General features: G+C 37.0%; 1 pseudogene across 1 annotated transcript; it reads right to left on the bottom strand.

The window, feature by feature from the left end:
- Positions 1-765: 765 nt before the first annotated feature.
- On the bottom strand, positions 766-1,510 carry LOC308427562 (phosphoglycerate mutase 1-like; annotated as a pseudogene). The gene has a single exon. The product of its transcript is annotated as a phosphoglycerate mutase 1-like (transcript).
- Positions 1,511-23,963: the final 22,453 nt, after the last annotated feature.

Below are 23,963 nucleotides of genomic sequence, written 5' to 3'. Positions count from 1 at the left end.
GCACTTTACCTCTACAAAACAAGGCAAAGGGATCCAAACACAGCAAGAAGTATAACGTGTTTATCCCATTTGATATGAGGAATGGCTTATTTTCTTGTGACCACATAGGACTGTTTCAACCACTGCTAGCAACCTCAGAGTTAATTTTGTGTGTTGCTGTGTGTGCGCGCGCGCGCGCGCGCGCGTGTGTGTGTGTGTGTGTGTGTGTCTGTCTGTAAATGTAACACATAGACTTGACAAGATTGATCTCTTCTCGGGCCAGCATCTTGTTTAGGGTCAGAGAGAAAGTAGAGTCTTTTCAATCACCATGAGGTTACTTTCATCCACTGAAATGACTATGCCCCCAGTTACCTAACTGCAGGAAGAATACAGAACAGGTTCCAGGAACAAAACTGGATTGCAGCTTCTCATTGGTTATACCACAGCGCAGTTCCTCACTGACTTCTTCCTATGCAGATCCTTAATAAACAAAGAACTTAGAAAACCTATAATTACTATCTCTCAACTCTCCTGGTACAGGGAGTCATCCCTGGATGTAAACAAGAACCTGCACTCCCAGAGGTGTTATTCTGACTAGAGTCTATGAAGAGAGTGGGTGCAGGGGATAAAATACTAATATGAAACTGGGAACCACAGGTGCCCATCTGCAGCTACAACTTAAACTTAAGATCCTAAAGATGTAGTCAGTGTGGCAGGTGCTGTGGAGGGTGCAGAAGGCAGGAACAGGCAGGGAGGATGTTGGGGTAGAAGTCTGCCTCCTTGCCTTCACTTCTTAACTTTGCCCTTAGCAGCCATACCTTCCATGGCTTTACGCACAGTCTCCTCATTTCCCAGGAACTGCATAGGCTTAATGGGCTTCAAGTTTTTGTCCAATTCATAGATGGTGGGAATGCCCGTTGGCAGATTCAGTTCCATAATGGCAACTTCTAACCCCCCCCCCCCAGATGCTTGATGATGCCCCAAAGGCTGTAGCCATGAGCAGCAATCAAGACCCTATCACCCTCCTTGATCTAAAGGACAATTTCTTCATTCCAGAAGGGTAGTGCTCTGGCAATAGTGTTCTTCAGGCTCTCACTAAAGTCCTCAGTAAGGTCTGCATACCTGCATTGCTGATGTTGCTGTAGAAGGAATGATCAGGCTCCATTGGAGGCGGCGGAACATAGTAAGATTGTCTCCAGATCTTTACCTGTGCCTCACCATGCTTAGCAGCAGTTTCTGCTTTATTGAGACCTGTTAGACCCCCATAGTGTTGCTCATTGAGGCGCCAAGTCCTAACCACCTGCCAACCACATCTGGTCAGTGGCATCCAGGACTGCCCAGAGGGTCCGGTTTGCATTCTTTTGCACACAGATGAAGCAGATTTCAAACTCATATCCTGCATCTCGCAAAGGCTGCCAGCTGTGTTTCACCTCACCGGGCTCAGGTCGGTGTAGTACTAGCTGCTGAAGTGGTTCTCCAGGTTTCAGGAGATCTTGGTAGGCCTTATTAGCACCAGTTTGTAGGCAGCCATGGTGATGGAGAGAGGATGTGGCAGCAACTGAGGATTCTCCTCCCAGCAACTGAGATTCTCCTTGCAACGCCCCCTCTCCGGCCCCGGCTGTGCCTGCCCACTTGCACTCTCCAGCCTAATTTTTTTTCAATATTTTTCTATTTTATTGGATATTTTCTGTATTTACATTTCAAATGTTATACTCTCACCCCACTCCCTCCCTTTTCCCCCCTCAACTTCCATGAAGGTGCTCCCTCTCCCAACCATGTTCTCCACCTCAGTGCCTTGGCTAGTTGATGATGTTGTTCTTCCCATGAGGGTGCAAACCCTTCAGCTCTTTCAGTCCTTTCTCTAGCTCTTTCATTGGTGTTCCCGTGTTCAGTCTGATGTTTAGCTTCAAGCATCCTCATCTATGTATAAATGATTCTGGGAGAGCCTCTGAGGAGACATCCATGTCTTCAGTATTTAATCACAAATGAATTTCATAGTAACTTTTATAGAATAAATTTATGGATATAATGACCTGGGTTATATATTTTTCATATCTGTAAAAATGTAACAATGGGATTAGACACAGTGGTTTACTCTAAGGCAGGGGTTCTCAACCCCTTTGGGGGTGTCTAATGACTTTTTCACAGAAATTGCCTAAGACCATTAGAAAACACAAATATTAACGTTATGTTTCAAAAAACGTAATGAAATTACAGTTAAAAAGTAGCAACAAAAATAATTTTATGGATGGGGTCACAAAACATAAGGAATTTTATTAAAGGTTTGAAGCATTAGGTAGATTGAGAACAACTGCTCTAAGACTTATTGAACTATGGGTTTACATTCATACACTGGGCTGGACATAATGCAGATAAACTTTTAAAATATTATTAAGAGCAATATGTACAAATTGCTATTCTAGATTGATTTAGGTTTCATCTAGATTCATAAGGCAACAGATATTACTTAATAGGAAGGAAATTATGAGACCATTACTGCCAGAAAAACTCATAAGTTATCTGTAGATTCTCTCTTTTCCTGTGTTCCTCTAGATCCAATCCCCAGTCTCATCCCCAGTTCTGTAGCAGAAAACCTTCTGCCAACTCTCTGTCCTCTCTGATCCCATCCCCAATAGATAAGAAAGATCTTTTCAAACTATCCTTTCCCCAACTCATCCTACTATTACAGCCTCCAACATTAGCAGTTATTCATTGAGAAAACACCTGCTGAGCAAGCCAGAGAAACTATAAGCCAACTGAAGACATTTACCACTGTCTCCTTTCCTTCAAATCCAATTCACTAGTCTCATCATTAGTTTTGCAACAGAAACAGCTGCAGTCTTCCTTTCCACTTCCTACATCTCCTGTGGACCACACAAATCCCCTCCTTACATCCCTTCCCTTTTTGTTATCTCAGCTCCCAAATCTAGCAAGAGCCCCTGGCTAACTCAGACCATTTTTTCCAAGAAAGCAGATAAGCTGTCTCTGTATCTTCCACCCTCTTTCTGTTCCTCTAGGTCCAATGGCCTAGTCTCCAGTGCTGTAGCAGACAGATCTTTGTAACTGGACTTTTGGCTATTTCATTGGGATCTTTTTCCTATCACCCTTCTATACCCTTTCAAACACCCATACTAGGTAAGAGAAAAAGATTAGAGGGGAAGGAGGGTGTCAATTTCATTAGACTACTCCTGTTTATTAGAAGTTTCAAGTTCCTTGAGGAAATGCTGATCTTCATCCTAAGTATATCCAGTTTCTTCTCATCGTTTTGCTCATGACCACTTGATAAACCACAACAGCAGAGAGAGCAAAAGTCACCTCTACAGGATCTCAAAGCTCTGGTAAATTTTTATTCTCTCAAAAGTACCCAGAATTCCAAATGCAAACTATCTTTAGCTGGTAGAGCATGAGACAAATTATAGTTAGCTGCTGAGGATAATCTGAAGCAGTCCAATACTTTACACCTGGAATTAAAATAAACCAAAACAAAATATATTCCTATAACATATCTGGAGTTTTTAAGAAACCAAATTTCTCACTACAGATCTTCTGGGGTGATCTCTCTTCACTGCATCCCCATTTCAAGAAGACAGAATAAGTAGGTCATCGTGGATCACTCTACTTTTCTCTTGCCTGTGAACTCCATCAGACTCCTAGCCTAACCCCATTCCTAAGTGTTATCTCCTAATACAGAGAAACACATTTTACATGGAATCCCCAGAAACCACAAGTATCAGGCTCCCAAACAAAACAAAACAAAACAAAAACCTACCAGACAACATAAAGCATTATGCTATCTGAAAATCTAGAAAGAAAACAGATGCCAAGGAATAAAACACCCAATGAAGAAAAATTCAGGAATCAGCACTTAGACCTATAGTCATCCCAACACCACATACCTAGATACCAGTATAAAATAGTCTCAATTCCCCAATTTAAAAAATGTTGTTCTAAGAAGTAAGTTCATAGTACCAAGTGCCTAAATTAAAAAAATCAAAAACAAAACTAGAAAGATCTTATATCAACATCTTAACAGTACACCTAAAAGCTCAGGACAAAAAGAAATAATCATATCTAAGAGAAGAAGACAGCAAGAAATAATATAACTGTGGGCTGAAATCAACAAAATAGAATCAAAGAGAACAATACAAAGAACCAATAAAACATAATTGTTCTCTGAAAAATCAACAAGATAGACAAATTTTTATCAAATCTAACTAAAGGCAGAGATTAGTAAAATCACAAATTAGTAAAGGCACAAATTAGTAAAATCAGAAATAAGAATCCTGAGAATCATAAAGATGTATTTTAAAAACCTATACTCTACAAATTAGAAAAATTGAAAAGAAATAGATAATTTTCTTAGTAGGTACTGCTTATCAAAGTTAAATTAAGATCAAATAAACAATTTAAACAGCACTACAACCCCTAAGGAAATAAAAGCATTCATTATACCTCTCCCAACCAGAAAAAAAGTCAAGGGCCAGATAATTTTAAGGTAGAATTCTACCAGGCTATGGGCTTGCTATAAACTGACTTTTCAAATTATCCCACAAGATAAAAACTAGAAACAAAAGAAACATTGCCAAATTCATTTATGAAGTCAGTTGATCTGATTCCCAAACCAATTAAAGACCCAAGAAAGAAAGAAAATTATATAGTTTATTCTAGTCAAATCGTAATCCAACTGTAACACTGCACTAGCCTGACAATAATTCCACAGTGAATGGAGAGGACAAATACAGGAGGAAGACTCCTTAAGGGGCTTGCCTCTTGGTTTCAACTTTCCACTACTGTTTCTCTGTGAGGAAACCTTTCAGAAAATGTACATCTAAGTCTGACTTACTTACACAATGAAGTGAACCGGTCCAAAGAAATCTTACATTTACCACTTAGTTGAAAACATTAGTCATTTATACATTAAAGGGATAGAAAGAAATTAATATTTATCTTCTTATTTTTTTTACAAAGGAAGTTTGATTTTATTCTTGCTGCTGTTCGATTTTCTACAAGGACATTCTGAGGGTTTGTCGTTTCTTCCTCCCCACTATGCAGGCTCACCAGGTTTTCTTTTTTTTTTTTTTAAACTTTATTTTAAAAAACAAATATAAAAAAATTTTAAACATTTTTGCATAAATGTATACAAATACAATTGTGTCAGTGCTTGGCTTTTTTTTCTTTTTTTTCTTTAAGGTTTGATACTCTACATTAAGGTCTTACTATTTACAATGAGCAAAAAGTACATCTAGCAATTATTTCACTTCCTGTCTTTAAAAAATTATTTGCTTTAAAAGTTGGCTCATTTACTAGTTAGTTTAACTAACTTCTACTATCTAAAATAAATTAATACATGTAAATGTAAGAAATCCTTAGACTCAGGTAAATAGTTCTCTAAAATGCAGTTAATGGTTTTTGTTTTGTTTTGATATTCTTCAGCAGCCTTTAATACAGTGTTAACACTAGGAAACAAGTAGATTATTGTTAATTTACTCTTAAGCTATAATTTTAAAATATGGTTGGCTCAAGATGGATATTAAAAAGTAGACTTTTAAGAGCTAGAGAGATGGTTCAGTGGTTAAGAGCACTGGTTGCTCTTCCAGAGGTTCTGGGTTCCCTACCCAGAACCGTCATGGTGGCTCACACCCATCTGTAACTCTAGTCCCAGGGGATCTGATGCTTTCTTCTGGCCTCCAAGGATCTAAGGCATTCAAGTGGTGCACATACATACATCTAAACAAAACATTCATACACATAAAATAAACAAGTCTTTATGTATTCGTATACTTTTATGCAAAAATGCTTAAAATGTGTACATGTATCTTTGTTTTTTAAAATAAAGTTGTTAAAAAAAAGAAAGAAAGAAAATTATAGACCAATTTTCCTTATAAACTTGGATATAAAAATACTAAATAAAATACTAGCAAAGCAAATTGAAGAACACATCAAAAAATCATCCATCATGGTCAGGTAGGCTTTATCCCAGAGTTGCAGTGATGGTTAAATATATGACAATCAGTAAATGTCATCTACCATATAATCAAACTGATAAACAAAACAACATGATTATCTCATTAAATGCAGAAAATCAGTTTGACAAAAATACAATACCCCTTTATGTTAGAAGGTATGGAGAAATTATGGATAAACAGGACATACTGAAACATAATAAAGTCAGTTTATAGCAAGCTCATAGCCAACACCATATTAAATGGCGATAAACTTTAAGCAATTCCACTAAAATCAGAAACAAAAAATTGTCCATTCTCTTTATAACTATGAAATATAGTATTGAACTGTTAGTTAGATCAGTAAGAAAACCGAAGGAGATTAAATGCATATAAATTGGAAAGCAAGAAGTCAAGGTATTAAGTGACCCTAAAAATTTCACTGGGGATCTCCTGCAGGTGATAAACACTTCCAGCAAAGTAGCTGTATACATTTTTTCCTTTTTTAATTGGGTATTCTCTGTATTTACATTTCAAATGTTATCCCTCTTTCCCCAATTCCATCCTTCTCCCCCCCCTCCCCATTACCTCCATGAAGGTGCTCACTTGCCCAACCACCTTCTTCCACCTCAGCAACCTGGTGTTCTTCAACACTGGGAAAACTAGCCTTCACTGGACCAAAGGCCTCTTCTCCCATTGATCTCAGACAATGTTATCCTCTGCTGCATATGCACCTGAAGCTATGGGTCTTTCCATGCAAACTTATTGGTTGGTGTTTTAGTCCCTGCAAGCTGTGGTGGGTTTGGTTCATTGATATTTGTTCTTCCCATGGGATTGCAGACCCTTTCAGCTCCTTCAGTCCTTTCTCTAGATCCTTCATTGGAGTCCTCGTGTTCAGTCCAATGATTAGCTTCAATCATACTCCTCTGCATCAGTATGGCTCTTGCAAAGTCTCTGGGGAGGCATCCATATCAGATTCCTGCCAGTAAGCACTACTTGGCATCAGCAATAGTGTGTAGGTTTAGTGGCTGCATATGTGATGGATTCCCAGGTGAGGCAGTCTCTGGATAATCTTTTCTCTAATCCCTGATCCTCTATTTTTCCCATTATTTTCTCCTGTATACAAAATTAATTCATAAAAAATCAATAGCCTTTTACATACAGATGACAAATTGACTGAGAAAGATGTCAGGAAAACAAAACCTTGCTCAATAGCCTCACATAATATAAAATATCTCGAGGCAACTCTATCTAACCAAACAAGTGAAAAACTTGTATGATAAATTCTTCAAGTCACTGAACAAAAAAATTGAAGAAGATATCAGAAAAGCTTAAGATATTCCATTTTCATTAATAGGTAGGACCAATATATTGATAATTGTTATCCTACCAAAACCAATCTATATATTCAATGCAATCACTATCAAAATTTTAACACAATTCTTCACAAACATTGAGAGTACAATTCTCAATTTCATATAGAAAAACAAGAAAACACAAGATAGGTAAAAAAAAAATCTTGAACAATAATAGAATATCCAGAGGTGTCACTATTCCTGATGTCAAGTTGTACTTCTAAGCTATAGCAATAAAAATCACATGCCACTGGCATAAAACAGACACATTGATTAATGGAATCAAACTGAAGTCTCAGACATAAATCCATGCACCTGTGGATATCTGGTTCTTTGTAAAGAGGCGGAAATACACACTGAGAAATGACAACATCTTCAACAACTGGTCAGTCTAAATATCTGCATGGAGAAAAATGCAAGATAGATCTATACTTATCACTCTGCACAAAACTCAACTCCAAGTGGATCAAAGACCTCAACATAAAAACAGACACACTTAATTTGATAGAAGAAAAAGTGGGGAAAAGCCTTGAATGCATTGGCACAGGAAAAAACTGTCTAAATAGAATGCAGTTAACATAGACACTAACATCGATAATTAATAAATGGGACCTCATGAAACTAAAAATGTTTTGTAAGTCAAAGGACATCATAATTCTGAGAAAGCATCAGTCTATGGAATGTGAAAAGATTTTTACTTACTCTACATTTGATACAGGGTTACTATCCAAAACATATAAAGATCTGAAAAACCTAGATTATCCATAAGCCAAATAATTTTACTTAAAAATTGAGTACAGGGCTAGAGAGATGGCTCAGTGGTTAAAAGCACTGACTGCTCTTCCAGAGGTCCTGAGTTCAAATCCCTGCAACCACATGGTAGCTCACAATCATCTGTAATTGGATACAGTACCCTCTTCTGGTGTGTCTAAAGAGAATGAGATTGTACTCACACAAAAAATAAGTTCATAATTTTTTTTAAAAATTGAGTACAGATCTAAACAGAGAATTATCAATAAAGGAATCTCAAATGGCTGAGAGTCACTTAAAGAAATGTTCCACAACCTTAATCATCAGCAAAATGCTAATCAAAATTAATTTGAGATTCTGTCTTACACTTGTCAGAATTGCTAAGATCAATAATACATGTGAAAGCTAATGGTGGTAAAAGTGTGGGATAAGGGAACACATACCTATTATGTGTTCATAGTTCAAAGTTGCACAATCATTGTTGAAATCAATAGGGCAATTCCTCAGAAAGTTTGGAATCAATCAACCTCAAGATCCACCTATACTACTCTTGGGAATATGCCTAATAGATGCTTCATCCTTCCACAAGGATTCTTATTGAATGATGTTTATTCCTGTCTCTATTCATAATAGCCAGAAACTGGAAATAACCTCAGTGTCCCTCAATAAAAGAATGGATTTTAAAGAGTACATTTACACACGGGGTGTTTTTCAGTTGCTTTAAAAAAAAATGACACCATGAAATTTGCAGACGAATGGCTAGAACTAGATTAAAAAATGTCATCCTGACCCAGGTAACCTAGACCAAGAAAGAACAATATAGTATGTATTCACTTCTATGTGGGTATTAGCCATTGAATAAATCCTGGTCAACATTAGAATCCAAAGCATTAAGGAAGGGGCTACGGAGGACATATAACTCATCCTGGGAGGACAAAATAAAATAGATTTTATGGGTGGACTGAAGCATGTCGGGGCAGGAGTGGCAAGAATGTGAAGAGATGAGGGAGGAAAAGCAGGGAAAGACAGCTAAAATTGAGAGGCATTTGAGGGATGATCTAGAAACCTAGTGCAGTGAAAACTTTTTAAAATTTATGACAGAAATCCTAATAAAGTCATTTAATAAAGTCATTAATGGGGTAGATGGAGTCCCAACTGGCCATCTCGTCACCAAACAAGGCTTCCAGTACTGAGGCTGGCTTATATTCAATTGACTTGTTGGCCAAAGGGTTCCAACAGAAATCCCTAAACAACCCAGACTGTTGCTAAGACAATGGGTTGCTCACTACAAACTGACAGCTTGGCCTCATTGCTGACGACAACACCCACACAACTTATTAAACATGGAGAAGTCAAGATGGTACCCACATGAAGCCTTTACCTCTATGTTCTAGCGTCTTTGTTGTGAGAAGGTACTCTACAGACTACCAGAACAGAAATGAAAGCACCAACCCAGCCAAAAAAAAACTCTTTTGAGCTATCATCTATACCACCTACAAAATATGCTATAGGGATATGGTGGAACAGATATGGTACAATTAGTAAACCAATGTCTGATTTGACTTAACTATGAAACAGCACCCATTCCTGAAACTGCTTAGGTATTTCAGGAACTGAGGGCAAAACCAAACACTACTGGTAAAAGAAATTATCAAGAAAAGTACCCCTGATGATATCCTGCTATATTTATAGATCACTGTAGTATTTGGTCATCACCAGAGATTCTTCCTTTTGCAGCAAATCCGACAGATGCAGAGAAACATAGCTGAACATTACACATATAGAGAACCTTGGAACACAAAGCTTGAAATGGAATGTCTCCAGCAAATCTCTGTTCTCAGAGCTCAGAGACCCCTGTAGCAGAAGATGCAGAAAGAGTGAACGAGCCAGAATGGATAGAGAACATCAGAAGAACAAGGCCCTCTAAATGAACTGAACAAGGCTCATATGAGCTCATGGAGACTGAAGTAGCAAACACAGTTTTACATGGGTCTGCACCAGTCCTTTGCATATATATTATAGTGTTCAGGCTAATATTTTTACAAGACTATTGAGTCTTTGATTTTTTTTTTTTGATGGGTTGCCTGGACTTGATCAGATGATTTCTGTTTTGTCTTACTATATTTTATTTTGTTATATTTTGTGTTCTCTCTTAGAAACCTGTTCTTTTCTAATGAGAGACAGAAAGTGAATCCAGAGGAGAGGGAAAGTAGAGAGGAAATGGGAAGAGAAAAGGTAGTGAAAACTATAAACAAGATATTTTGTATGATAAAAGAATCTATTTTTCATGAACAACAATAAATTAGAAAATAAGAACACCCCTGACAATAGGCAAAGAAGCACCTTTTCATGGTGGTGTTCTTATATCAGCCAGGGACAGAGCAGACAGCAGTCCTTTGATTGTAGCTTGATGCCTAGCTTGGTAGCCAAAGCTCTTTTATGCCTAGGACACATAAAAATCAAATTAAATCAAATCAGATCAAATCAAATTCAGGTAGTGCAGTGCAGGAGGAGGAAGTCAGAGACCTGTGTTCTGTCACACCTCTCAGTATGAACAGGGAAAAACACAAATCTGCCTTCCATCACATGAAACTGGTGGGCTATAGACACACAGTGCCCTCAAGCCTCGCTGTGCAAAATGGGAGGAGGAAGACAATCAGAAACCTACAAATCACCAAGCCACCCACAGACCTTCCCTCTGTGCACAACACAGGCAGTCATAGACACCCGCTTGCCAGAGGATATCACCCAGTGGCCCACCAGCCAAGTGGCCAGCTTGCATCAAGAGTCACCACAATGTGTGTGTATGTGGTAAACAGATGGTAGAGAAAGTAAAGTGAAGCAGCTTGAGTATTATCAAGACTCGAAGAAGGAGAGGAGTAACTTTTGAGTAGTCAGCCTCACCACACAAGGTCATAGTGATGTCCTAACTCGAGACAACTCCAAGAGTTGTGTCTTGGGCTCTGAGTTCATGATTATGCAGAAGCAGGTGTCAGTGTTGATGTCTGTAGCTACTATTACCACTAGAGAACATTCTTGGTTAAGGCAGCTGCCTGGGACCATGTGGATATACAGGGTCTGTGCAGAACTGGCCATGCCCATCACGGACTGCAATGCTCTGGAGAGCTGGCTTCTCCTCTCACCCAGAGCAGCAATTGGGAGAACAAGCCCAGTGCCTGGCCGGAGCAGTGACAGCTGGCCAAACCTCTAGCAGGCTATAGCACTCGGGATAGTGGGCCCCACACCTGGACCTGGCAACACAATGGAGCAACCTGGATCTGGAGACAGAGTACAAGCTCCAGGGTCATGGAAGCAGGAGTGCTGCCCTTGCATCCTGCTGGTGGCCGCATCTGGTGTAGCAGTGCCTGAGAGCTCATGATGGTTCTAATAAGGGAGAGTTGGTGCAGCTACCACATAGGCCTAGGTCCACGACTTGAGTTAGTTGTCCCACTCCAAAATATGTATGATCGACTAACAGTTGGGATGGTGAAAGGGCCAGTGCTGCTAATCCAAAGCTGGAGGATCTCCATGACACAGGGAAACAAGATAACCAATGGGGTCCCGATAAGTATCCAATATTGATGGTGTTACAGAAGCCAGACAAATGACTCATTGCAATGAACATTTGCAAATGAAGATGTATGGACAGACTGAACTGATTTGGTACACACTGTAGTAAACTATAGTTTCCACAATGAGATGTTTTCTATACCTTGTGCTTTGTGTGCTTTTTATTTTGAGGATCAGTTTCAAGGACAAAGGGCAAATATGAGGTGACAGGGAGATGAGTGGGGCTAGAGCACATAATGTGAAACTCACAAAGAATCAATAAAAAGTAAAGAAAAAAGCTACTTGTATTTTAATAGACCTAAACAGTGTACATGTTAAAATATAAATTGCCCACAACCATTTATTTATATTCCTCCACAAAATTAAATGTACGTTTGTAAATAATATCAACAACACCAAAACCAAATTGTTGTATTTTTCTTGTCTATGTATTTTTAACATGTTTCCTTTGAAATAGTATTATATCCCTTTCCTCCCTCCAGTGCACCCCAGGTACCCTACTGCTTACCCTTCTCATACCCCCTCAGGTTGATAGCTTTTTCTTTGATTATTATTTGTGTGTGTATATGTGTGTGTGAGTGTATGTGTGTGTGTGTGTGTGTGTGTGTGTGTGTGTATGCACAGATGTATGCAAATACAACCTTCTTATTCTGTTTTGTTGGTGGTGAGTTTTAAGGATTGGACAACCAACAACAAGGCTCATCTTTGGGAAGATTCTCCTTCTCCCAGCAGTCATTTATTGCCTATAATTCTTTGTTTGGGGTTAGGATGATACAAAATTTTCTCTTCTGTGTAAACATGTACCCTCATATTAAAGAGAGCACGGAGGTTTGAGGTCTTAGATTCATTTTTAGTAATTAAACTTGACCAATCTAGTATTTACACTACTTTAAAAATGCTTCTGTCAGGATGTCTCATTTGCTAGTCTGGATAAAAAATGCAGCATCAAAAATGAGGAAGCTGCTAGGCATATAGCCTCCCTGTTCTCCATCCTTGGGTAATGTCATCATCTAGGATGAATTAATAAGGATTTATTACCATGGCATTTTCCTCCCTCTGCACCTGATGGACTGAAACTTCTAAATCCCACTTAAGATTAACTTCCAGCTTCAGTTTCAGGGAAATAAAAATAACAAAATCTCTAGATATTCTCTTGTTCATCCTATGTCAGTTATGAGATTGTAAACAGACTTTTCAGGCCCCACAGTGCTTAGGTCAGATAGCAAAGGAATACTGTAAAGCAGGTCAGAGGTACTGATGGGTACCCAAGAGGAGCCTTTGTGCTGCATGTTTGAGGTAGGGTAGAGGAGGCTGTACTGAGCACACATTACTTTGATGAATTCACTTTGCCATGAGACTTGGCAATTTCCCTATCCTGTGCGTGGAATGCCAAAACTTTGTGGGTAGAGTATGAGTTCACAAAGGAGTTTGCAAAATAAGTGATTGGTGTTGGGACTATGTGTCCAAGGAAAGGTGACACTTACCTTTGTCTTAACTGAATCAGTTACAGTCAAAATAACAAGTACAGGAAAAGTAGAAGAGCTGCTTCACAACAGAGAGAAAGCTAGTGGAGGAGATTGTGGCAGCCAGTGGACTAAGCCTGTAACTCTTCTGTTCTGGAAGGCAACTTCCCTTTATCTGCCAGAACTCAACGGTTCCCTCTTGAGCAAAAATGGGAGTCACATTCAGAATGCCCTGGTTTATTGTCTAAGAGACCATTTAACCTAAAGCAACTGAAACATTATTGACTGAGACTGAAACACCCACCCCCTTTTGATAGGAACCTCATAAGTAAATTTAATTCAGCCATAGGAAATAAAAAGCTATTTTGTATGTATTGAAAGGTAAGGTAATATATTTATTTATAGCACAACTGTATTTTATTAACTTTTTTGATTTTTCATATACAAGGATTCATGTTATTTTTAGATGGTACCAAATTTGTTTTTCCCATGTTTATGCCTACTTGCTTGACCTTACTATTTCCTGACAATATATTTACTTGAAAAATATTATGCAGATAGAATGCCACAGTTACTACATCCTAGGCTTCTCTGAAGTGATGCTAAGAGTTAGCCAGAAAACTATCAAACTAGGACTGAAATAAAGAATTGTTTTATAAAAGTCGAGGATTAAAAAGTCTCTCCTTCTTCCTCAACTTTTGTCCTTTGTTATTGCATCTACAATTGTGAAATTATTTCTATGTTAGATGCAAATAAAATTCTACATTTTAAAAGCCTCTAGTTTCATGTACACAGCATTTTTATGCATAGGGTAGATGAATATCCTTCAATAGAGTTCTCTCATTCTTGGTAGGTATTTAATCTTTAGTAAAAAGGAAGATAATTAGAAAAATGTGAGAGCATTCTTTCCTCTTTCTCATGAAAATGCACACACAGAGACACAGACACACAAATGTACATATCTTCTTAATGGCTGTCTCAATATAAGATTTCAGCTCTTGGTTGTGAGCCTAGCCTTTAATGGCTGATCCATCTCACCAGCCCTATTTATTATTTTTATTTTAGATAATCTCACTTTGTAGCCTATACTGACATGTAATGTGCAATGTTCGATCTTTCTACTACTTCATGCTATGATAGATATTAGCAACTTTCCAAAAAAAAAAAAAAAAAAGATTTCAGCTCTTGAATTACTGTATAACAGAGAACACTCTCAACATCAGTCATAAACAACTTTTTAAGTGTCTATTGGCAGAAACCATGTAATGAAGCCCAAAGATCTCAGTAACACCCCAATTCTGTTTCCTTTATGGTAGTTAATGTAGTTGAGGGTAGATCAGTATGCTAAAAAGGACACACAAATTTCTACAATCTTAGGAAGTCTAAAAAACTAGCTTTTTTGTTTGTTTTTATATTCCTTAAGTCAAAGACAAATCAGTCTATTCCCAATTTTTCTGAATGATTCTTTTACTTTTTTTGATATTCCACAAGGAGATTCATATCTATAAAGAAAGCAATAGTGGTGAAAGATCAATAGACATAAACACATAATATGGGAGCTTCTTTACTCTCCTTATGTAGCCAACTAATTTCCTTATCTTATTTTTATAATTGTTCTATCAGTATAGGTTTTAGCTTTTGCCTTTCTCAACAAAATAGTTGGCTTTTAGGATAATTTGGCATTAGCTTTTACTTTCACAGATATTATCAATTACTCACAATAGCCACCATTATGTTTGGCCCATAGTGTTTAACCTTTCAATTGTTGGTGCTTCCAGGATTGTGGAATAAGCTATTGATGTCCTTAGTGGAGTTATGCTATTTTAGGAGATGTTAACTGAAAAAAAATCTTCATGTCCTTTTCTCTAGTAATCATTATCTCATCAAACTTTTGCTGAAGGAATATGACTCTCTGCACTGATTTTACTCAAGTATCCAGGTTACAAGTGTTACATTGGAACATATAATCAATGTTTCTAAAATGAGGCTTGTGGCATCAGAAGAGATTGGAAAGTGGAAGATAGAAAAGTAATGATTTTCTTCATCAAGAAAAGTTTTTTTTTTAACTTTGGTTTTAAAAAATGAAACTTTTAGCAAAGTAAGACAGTGCCCACCTGTCTCCAAGCACTAGTGGGGGGGGGTAGGAAGAAGAAAGAATGCAAGGCTATCCTTGGCAATATTTACTGGTGAGGTGGTTTGATTCAGATGCCCTTGACAAAGTCTCAGGCATTTAAATACTTGGTCCCAAGTGAGTGTCTGTTTATGGAGGGTTAGAGGTGCTGTCCTGCTGGAGCAAGTGTGTCAAAGCATGGGCTTTGAGATATCAAAAGGTTCCTGTTATTTTAAGTTACCTCTCTTTGCCTCCTGTTCTTAGCTGCTATTCCATCTGACTGTCCCTACCTTCACTGTGAAGTAATGGACTGTAACCCTCTGAAACTGTAAGTTCAAAATAACCCCTTTCTACTATAAGGTGCCTTGTCCTATTGTAGCAAAAAAAAGTAACTAATATAGTAAGTTATAACCCTGCTTAGGACACACACACACACACACACACACACACACACACACACACACACATCCTGATACAGAGGTCATAAAATGACACTTTATCCAGAAGCAGTGACATATAGAAATCCATTTACCCACAGACACAAATACATTTTCAAATACTGATTATTAGATCCCCAATTTACCCTTCTAATTAATGCATTTTTTCTTAAATAGATATGTGTCTATTTTTACAAATTTGAGTATTTCATGCAAATAACCAAAGTTGAATCATTAATACTTCCTAATAAGTCTATCATAGTTTTATGATTTCATTGAAACCTAGCATCAGCTTTTTATGCTTTTATTTTTCCATGAGTGAATATGCAATCTACTTTAAGGCACTTGTGGAAAGTACTGATAGTGCATTCAATTAACACAAATATTTAATTAATTCTTGCTATGCACACTACTGAGAAGTACTACATTTTATGTTTCATTTTTACTTCATATAAAATTTATATATCTTAAGTATTTCACAGCATCAATTGTGAAAACACATAGCTAATTCAAAAGTTATATTACTTAAATAGAAATTTTAATTCTAGAAACTGTCACAAAGTAGAAATTGTCCAAATATTTGCCTTGGCCTATCTTTGGTTTTCTGGGCTACCACTTTTTTAAAGTTCATTGAGTGGATAAAGCTTCATACCATTTTATTTGTTTCTCTTTTAGATATTTGTTTTAAATCATCTTACTGTGGTTGTAAGTACTGTTTAATATAACCCCACAGGATCTTTGATGAATTACATTGAGATGGATTAACATAAAGTAAAAAGAATATCCTGTTTTTTCCAACATAATAATTCCTTTATTACCATAGATAGTACTCCCCGAGGACTTAACTACATGCTTTTGTGGCCTACAGAAACTGTCAAATGAGTACTTACATTACAGCTCAAATTCTACCTTGCTCATAGAATATCTGCTTGATTACAAGCTACCATTCAGTTTCTTTCATTTTAAGCAGAGAAGAAAAACTTCACAGGATTTTTAGTAGAATAAACTCAAAAGTGATGCACAGTCAGAAGAGAGAAGAAGGGGGGTGGGAAAGTGACAGTGTGTAGAGGAAAAGGAAGGGGACAGCTTACCATTTTCAGACAAGTAGATAAGACATTGTGTTCATGTGCCTTAAAGTCTGTCAACAATGATGAGAAGTTAAAAGAAATTGCAGGAAGGAAAACCTGAAACCTAAAGATGGAGTGCGACATAACTCACCAAGAAAAAGAGGATACAAAAGTGTTTCAATCAGATGAAACATCATACCTAGTTTAGTAGAAAGTAAATTCATTAGAAGAACTTCAGGGAGGAGTTCTTCTAAGTCAATCAATAAAAGATGCTGAAAAAGATTTTAAATTTTCAAACAAAAGGGGATTTAGTCAGGTAACAAAATTTGGATTTTTATTCAAATATTCAGACATGAAGACATTCAGAGTTTCAATGAGGTTGGCAGCATGGAGGGGATATTCATCACAGAGATATGATTCTGCTTGTAGTGTGGAAATGTGAGGTTCCTGTTCAGAGAATCAGGTGTTAGAAAAATTTGTTGAGGAAACCGAGTGGTGAAATTTGGAATCCCAGGTAAAGTTATGGGCAATGGGAAGACAGAAACTAAATATAGAACTGAAGTACTAAGGGATCTGCTGAAAATAGTAACTCACTCTGAATCAATATAAAAGAAGAACATATTCAGAGTGTTTTTTGAGTGGCTATACTTGGGAAAAAGAATATTTGTTCATTCCTGGACAGTTTAACATTTTAATGCTTGTAATAGCTTAAGTAGATATGTCAATAATTTTGTCAGTGAAAATTTGACCTGAACAAATCAATGAATATCATTGACATTTGATAGGCACTGAGGTTGTTGGAAATTGGATAAAACAGAAGTTACAGATGAAGAAATATTGATTACCAAACTAGACCAGAAGTCAGATACTGTAATCCCATTGGAAATCAAGATTAGGAGATATCTTAGAAAGTTCAGGGTGGTCTATACTGTTAGAGTGAAAAAAAGATTTGGTGAACAACAAGAAGGGAGACAAATTCATGTTTTCCTACCACTATTCTTTCCTTGTCTTCTCCTTCTATTCCCTCTATCTCAACTACCCTTTTCTCCCATTATCTTCCTTCATTTGTGTGTGCATGTGCACAAAGACATGTGCATGACTGCATGTGTGCCTTTGTGTGTGTGTGTGTGTGTGTGTGTGTGTGTGTGTGTGTGTAAACTCACTCAAAAAATCATCACTAACAGCCATTACCCAGAACTATTCTATGTTCATGTAGTTTGCTGTTATTCCTCATTTTGAACAAATTTTGTCTTAACAAGCCACACTTACTGATTTGGCTATATGGCTAACTCATAGAGTACTTGAATAACATGTATGGAGCTATGAGTTACATCTCCAGTACAGATAGATGGATGGATGGATGATAGACTAGATGATAGACAGACAGATAGACAAGTAGGTAGGTAGGTAGATAGATTAGATAATGATACAAAGATACTTAGAAAGAGGATAGATATCACATTACTATAAATTTAGGAAATGCAGCTACATGATAAGAAGTTCTAAAATAAAAGACTCTTTTTACTTATAAAAGCAACTTTGAGAATGTTTTCTATGATGTTAAATAAAGATGTTAGTAAGTAATTTGAAACCTATGAAAGCCAATTTAAAATAAAGTAAAATTCACGACTGCCTGCTGCATGCATAAAGAAGGCAAAGCTGGATTATCTGTGCACATACATTATTGCCATGTGTTCAGCTGTACATAGATATACCATAAATGAGGAAGCATTAGTCTAAAACAATGTTTTACCATCATCTCAGCCTCGATACTGAAGAAACAATCTCTAACAGGATTTCTTTCTTGAAATAAAACATCATTTCTAAAATTTATGTAATATTTGCTTTTGAAATGGACTCTTAACAAGTTTGTCCTCTTGAGAATACATAGATGAGGTAAATAAGTAGACAGCACTATGGATATTTTCCAGTAGAGACTTTTCTGAAAGTTACAGGAAGGATTTATGTTGGAGGCATTTTGTAACTAACAGCAATACCCTAATCTGTAGAAACCACCTACTCATGTGTGAAGGCAAAGCAATGAAATATTTTACCACCAAAAAGAAATAATTGTAATCACAGCATTTCTGTAAAACATTATTAAATATCTCTTGTCATCTCTGAAGAAAAACTAGCAAGTCTCATTTTAAATTAAACCTGGTCCTGGTTGCCCACATCACTCTTACAGAGGCATGATAATGAAGGGGACTTGTGGTACCTTGTGTATATTGCAGAAGAGTGAGTTGGCTGGCCACCCTGATGATAGAATCTCTTTCAGCTGCAATTTAATTAAAACAGTGAAAGATCTGACCTTTGCTGGAGATTTTCTTATCCATGCCACTAAAAATATCTCTTGGATGCAATTCATCAATAATGATCTTTCAAATAAATCCCTGCAAGAACTGAAGAAAAGACAGGAAATGAGACAACAGAATCCACAAGGGTTAGAACAGGTTAGCTCACATTTAGTTGTCAAGAAACCAGAGTCACAAGATGCTTTGCAATGAAGGCAAGGCACAAAGTCAAGCTGACCAGTCCCTTGTTAAGTGTCCTTCATACAACAAAGATCTGATCAGTGAGAAGAGCCTCCCATTCCTCACCCCTGTCTGGGTATTATCCTGTCTGTGTCTTTTTGTTTTGAATAATACTTAGAGACTGTAATACTTATTTATAGATATCCATGGGAGATTTTGTTCTGTCTCCATAGTGTCATAAATCTTGAAATCTCAAGAAACAAGAGCTATTCATTATTGATGATAACAAGAACATTCTGTTCTGATAATTGATCAAGGCAAAACTATGGAAAACCATCTTAAAAGTATATGTCTCTAACATAAACAGCTAAGAATACTAATATGTAGTCAGAAGTGTGTAGGGGCCATAGAATAGTGTAAGAAGAAGTACTGGTGAACATCAAAGGTAGTTTAGGGTCCTACAGTTGCAGTCCCATCCTTCCACCCCAAAGCACAGTTTCATAAGAGAAAGTATAATTTTTTTCCATTAGGAGTAACCCATGCTTTGAAAGAAAAGGGATGCAGGTATGAGTTTCTAAATTCAAGTGCCATTGTTATCTACCATTGAAGAATCCTGAGAACATGCTCTAAACTGGACTGTACATTGTAATTTCCTTGTTGATAAAAACAAAACTGTATTTCAGCCTATACTATCACAATTTTAAGCTGTACTCCCTGGCTTCATAATTATCCCCATGGGCTGCTCCCCAGAGTACAGGCAAGATTTCTTAAGCCTTTCTACCCTTTAAACCATTACCATTTCTAACAGAGTAGCTCACTTCTATCCTTAAATTGCCATGGATCTATGGCATAGCATTAACCTCTCCTTGGGAAAAGATTCTGACAAAAAATGTATACCGCAACTCACTGGCTATTCTAGCAAGTCACTTAGAGATTGCTTAGGAGTCTTCTAAATGAATTCCATCTAGTTCCTAGGAAGTCTCCTATAAGGTGTCACTGGGAAACTTATATTTATGATGTTGACCACTAAGAAACTCCATAGGAAAGAACTTTTGTCCAAATAATCTCAGAAAGATGCCAAGAAAAACTGAGCATGCTATACAGAAGGATGAGACTTTTAAAATTATTGATCCATTTCATCTAAAAACCAACAAGTGAAATTAATTAAGATGGGAAACCTTTTCTTTTAAAACAGGAAAGCATAGGGTTCTTTTGCCCATCAGAATGATTATCATCATTGTGATTTATAGTAAGAACCACAAAAGGTAGGTTTCCCAAAATATATGGAGCAGTTTTATTTTTTTATTTTTTTATGTTTTATTTTTATTTTACAACTTTATTTTACATAACAAAGATAAATGTACAGATTTTAAGCATTTTGTGCATAAAATTATACAATACATTTTTGTCAGTAGTTTTTTTCAGATTTTAAGATAATTTTTACATAAAACTATATGAATACATATTTTTAGTCAGTACTTGATGTTTTTAAAGTTTTGATAGTATGCATTGAAAACTTAATAGTTACAATGAGCATAAAGTACATGTAAAACAAAATGTAACATGGAAATAGCCAAAGTTTTCTTGTTGTGTAAATATTTTTTTGTTTTGTTTTGTTTTCTTTATTTCTTGGACTTCATATAGTCTCTGAGTTGTTTCTGGGGGAGTGCGAACCTCTGAGGTTAGCATCCCACTATCAGTGACTGCATATTATGTCTGTTCTTTTGTGACTGGGTTATCTCACTCAGGATGATATTCTCTAGATGCAGCGATTTTCTTAAGAATTTGGTTAAGTAACTGTTTCTGGTGGCTGAGTAGTATTCCATTGTGTAAATGTACCACAATTTTTGTATCCATTCATCTACTGAAGGACATCTGGGTTCTTTCCAGCTTCTGGCTATTATAAATAGAGCTGCTATGAACATTGTGGTGCATATATCTTTGTTGTGTATTAAAGTGTCTCTGGGGTATATGCCCAGAAGTGGAATAGCTGGGTCTTCAGGTAGTACTATGTCCAATTTTCTGAGGTTTCGACAGACTGATTTCCAGAGTGGTTGTATTAGTTTGCAACCCCACCAACAGTGGAAAAGTGGTCCTCTTTCTCCACAACATCACCAGCATCTGCTGTCATCTGAGTTTTGGATATTGGCCAATCTGACTGGTATGAGTTGGAATCTCAGGGTTGTTTTGATTTGCATTTCCCTGATGGCTAAGGATGTCAAGCACTTCCTCAGATGTTTCTCTGCCATTCCATGTTCCTCAACTGAGAAGGTTTTGTTTAGCTCTGTACCCCATTTTTAATAGGGTTATTTGATTCTCTGGGGTCTAGCTTTTTGAGTTCTTAGTATACCTTGGATATTAGGCCTCTATCTGATGTGGAGTTGGTAAAAATCTTTTCCCATTCTGTTGGTTCCCATTTTGTTTTCTTGACAATGTCCTTAGCCTTACAGAAACTTTGCAATCTCATTAAGTCCCATTTGTTAATCTTTGACCTTAGAGCTTGAGCCATTGGTGTTTTGTTCAGGAAATTTTCTCCTGTGCCTATGTGTTCTAAGGTTTTCCCTACTTTCTCATCTAATAGTTTCAGTGTATCGGGTTTAATATGGAGATCTTTGATCCAATTACACTTGAACTTTGTACAAGGAGATAAGAAAGGGTCTATTTTCATTCTTTTGCATGCTGAGTGCCAGTTGGACCAGCACCATTTGTTGAATAGGCTGTCCTTTTTCCATTGAATATTTACAGCTCCTTTGTCAAAAATTAGGTGACCATATACATGAGGGCGCATTTCTGGATCTTCTATTCTATTCCATTGATCCACGTGCCTATTTCTGTACAAGTACCATGCAGTTTTAAGCACAATTGCCTTGTAATATAGCTTGAGGTCAGGGATAGTGATTCCCGAAGATGTTTTCTTCTTGTTGAGGATAGATTTCGCTATTCTAGGTCTTTTGTTATTCCATATGAAATTGCACATTGATCTTTCCAATTCCATGAAGAACTGGGTTGGAATTTTGATGGGGATTGCATTGAATCTGTAGATTGCTTTTGGTAGGATGGCCATTTTTAAAATGTTGATCCTTCCAATCCATGAGCATGGGAGATCTTTCCATTTTCTGAGATCCTCCTCAATTTCCTTCTTTAGAGGTTTGAAGTTCTTGTTGTACAGGTTTTCACTTGCTTAGTTAGAGTCACACCAAGGTATTTCATAGTTTTTGTGATGATTGTGAAGGGTACATTTTCCCTACTTTCTTTCTCCACATGTTTGTCCTTTGAGTATAAGAAGGCTACTGATTTGTTTGAGTTAATTTTGTATCCAGCCACTTTGCTAAACTTGTTTATCAGCTGTAGGAGTTCTCTGGTGGAAATAGTGGGGTTGCTTAAGTACACTATAATGTCATCTGCAAAGAGTGATGTTTTTACTTCTTCCTTTCTGATTGTATCCCCTTGATCTCCTTTTGCTGTCTAATTGCTCCAGCCAGGACTTCCAGTACTATGTTCTATAGGTAGGGGGAGAGTGGGCAGCCTTGTCGAGTCCCTGATTTAAGTGGGATTGCTTCAAGTTTCCCACCATTAAATTTGATGTTGGCTGTTGGTTTGCTGTATATTGATTTTATTATGTTTAGGTATGGACCTTGGATTCCTCTTCTTTCCAAGACTTTTAAAATGAAGGGGTGTTAAATTTTGTAAAATGTTTTCTCAGCATCTAGCGAGATGACCATGTGATTTTGTTCTTTGAGTTTGTTTATATGGTGGATTACATTGATAGATTTCTGTATCTTAATCCATCCCTGCATCCCAGGAATGAAGCCTACTTGGTCATGGTGAATGACGATTTTGACGTGTTATTGGATTCGGTTTGCAAGGATTTTGTTGAATATTTTTGCATCAATAATCATATGTGAGATTGGTCTGAAGTTCTCTTTCCTTGTAAGGTCTTTGTGTGGTTTAGGAATGAGGGTTATTGTAGCCTCAAAAAATGAGTTAGGTAGTATTCCATTTGATTCTATCTTTTGGAATAGTTTGGAGAGTATTGGTGTTATATCCCCAATAAATGTCTGATAAAATTCTGCACTGAACTTTTCTGGACCTGGGCTTTTTTTGGTTGGGAGGCTTTTGATGATTTCTTCTATTTCTTTAGGTGTTATGGGGTTATTTACTTGGTCCTGGTTTAACTTTAGGATCTTGTATCTGTCTAGGAATTGGTCCATTTCCTCCAGATTTTTCAATTTTGTGGAGTATAAGTTTTTGTAGTAGGATCTGATGATTTCTTGAATTTCCTCAGTTTCAGTTGTTATGTTGCCACTTTCCTTTCTGATTTTGTTAATTTGTATACTCTCTTTTTGCCCTCTAGTTAGTCTGGCTATGAGTTTAACAATCTTGTTGATTTTCTCAAAGAACCAACTCTTGGTTTTGTTGATTTTTTCAAAGGTTCTTTTTGTTTCTATTTGGTCTATTTCTGTCCTAATTTTGATTATTTCTTGCTGTCTACTCTTCTTGGGTATATCTGCTTCCTTTTGTTCTAGGTCTTTTAGCTGTGCTATCAGGTTGCTTATGTAAGTTCTCTCCAGTTTTTTTTTTGGAAGCACTTAGGGCTATGAGATTTCCACTCAGTACTGCTTTCATTGCATCCCGTATATTTGGGTAGGTTTTGTGTTCATTTTTGTTGAATTCTAGAAAGTCCTTAATTTCTTTCTTTATTTCTTATTTGATTCTGCTATCGTTTAACAGAGCATTGTTTAGTTTTTATGTGTATGTGGGCTTTTTGTTTTCTTTGTTGTTGTTAAAGACCAGCCGTAGACCATGGTGATCTAAG

This window comes from Micromys minutus (assembly GCF_963924665.1).
Source record: "Micromys minutus genome assembly, chromosome: 11".
Taxonomy (NCBI): domain Eukaryota; kingdom Metazoa; phylum Chordata; class Mammalia; order Rodentia; family Muridae; genus Micromys; species Micromys minutus.
The sequence above is the reverse complement of the archived record's forward strand: the minus strand, read 5'-3'. Positions and strand labels throughout refer to the sequence as shown.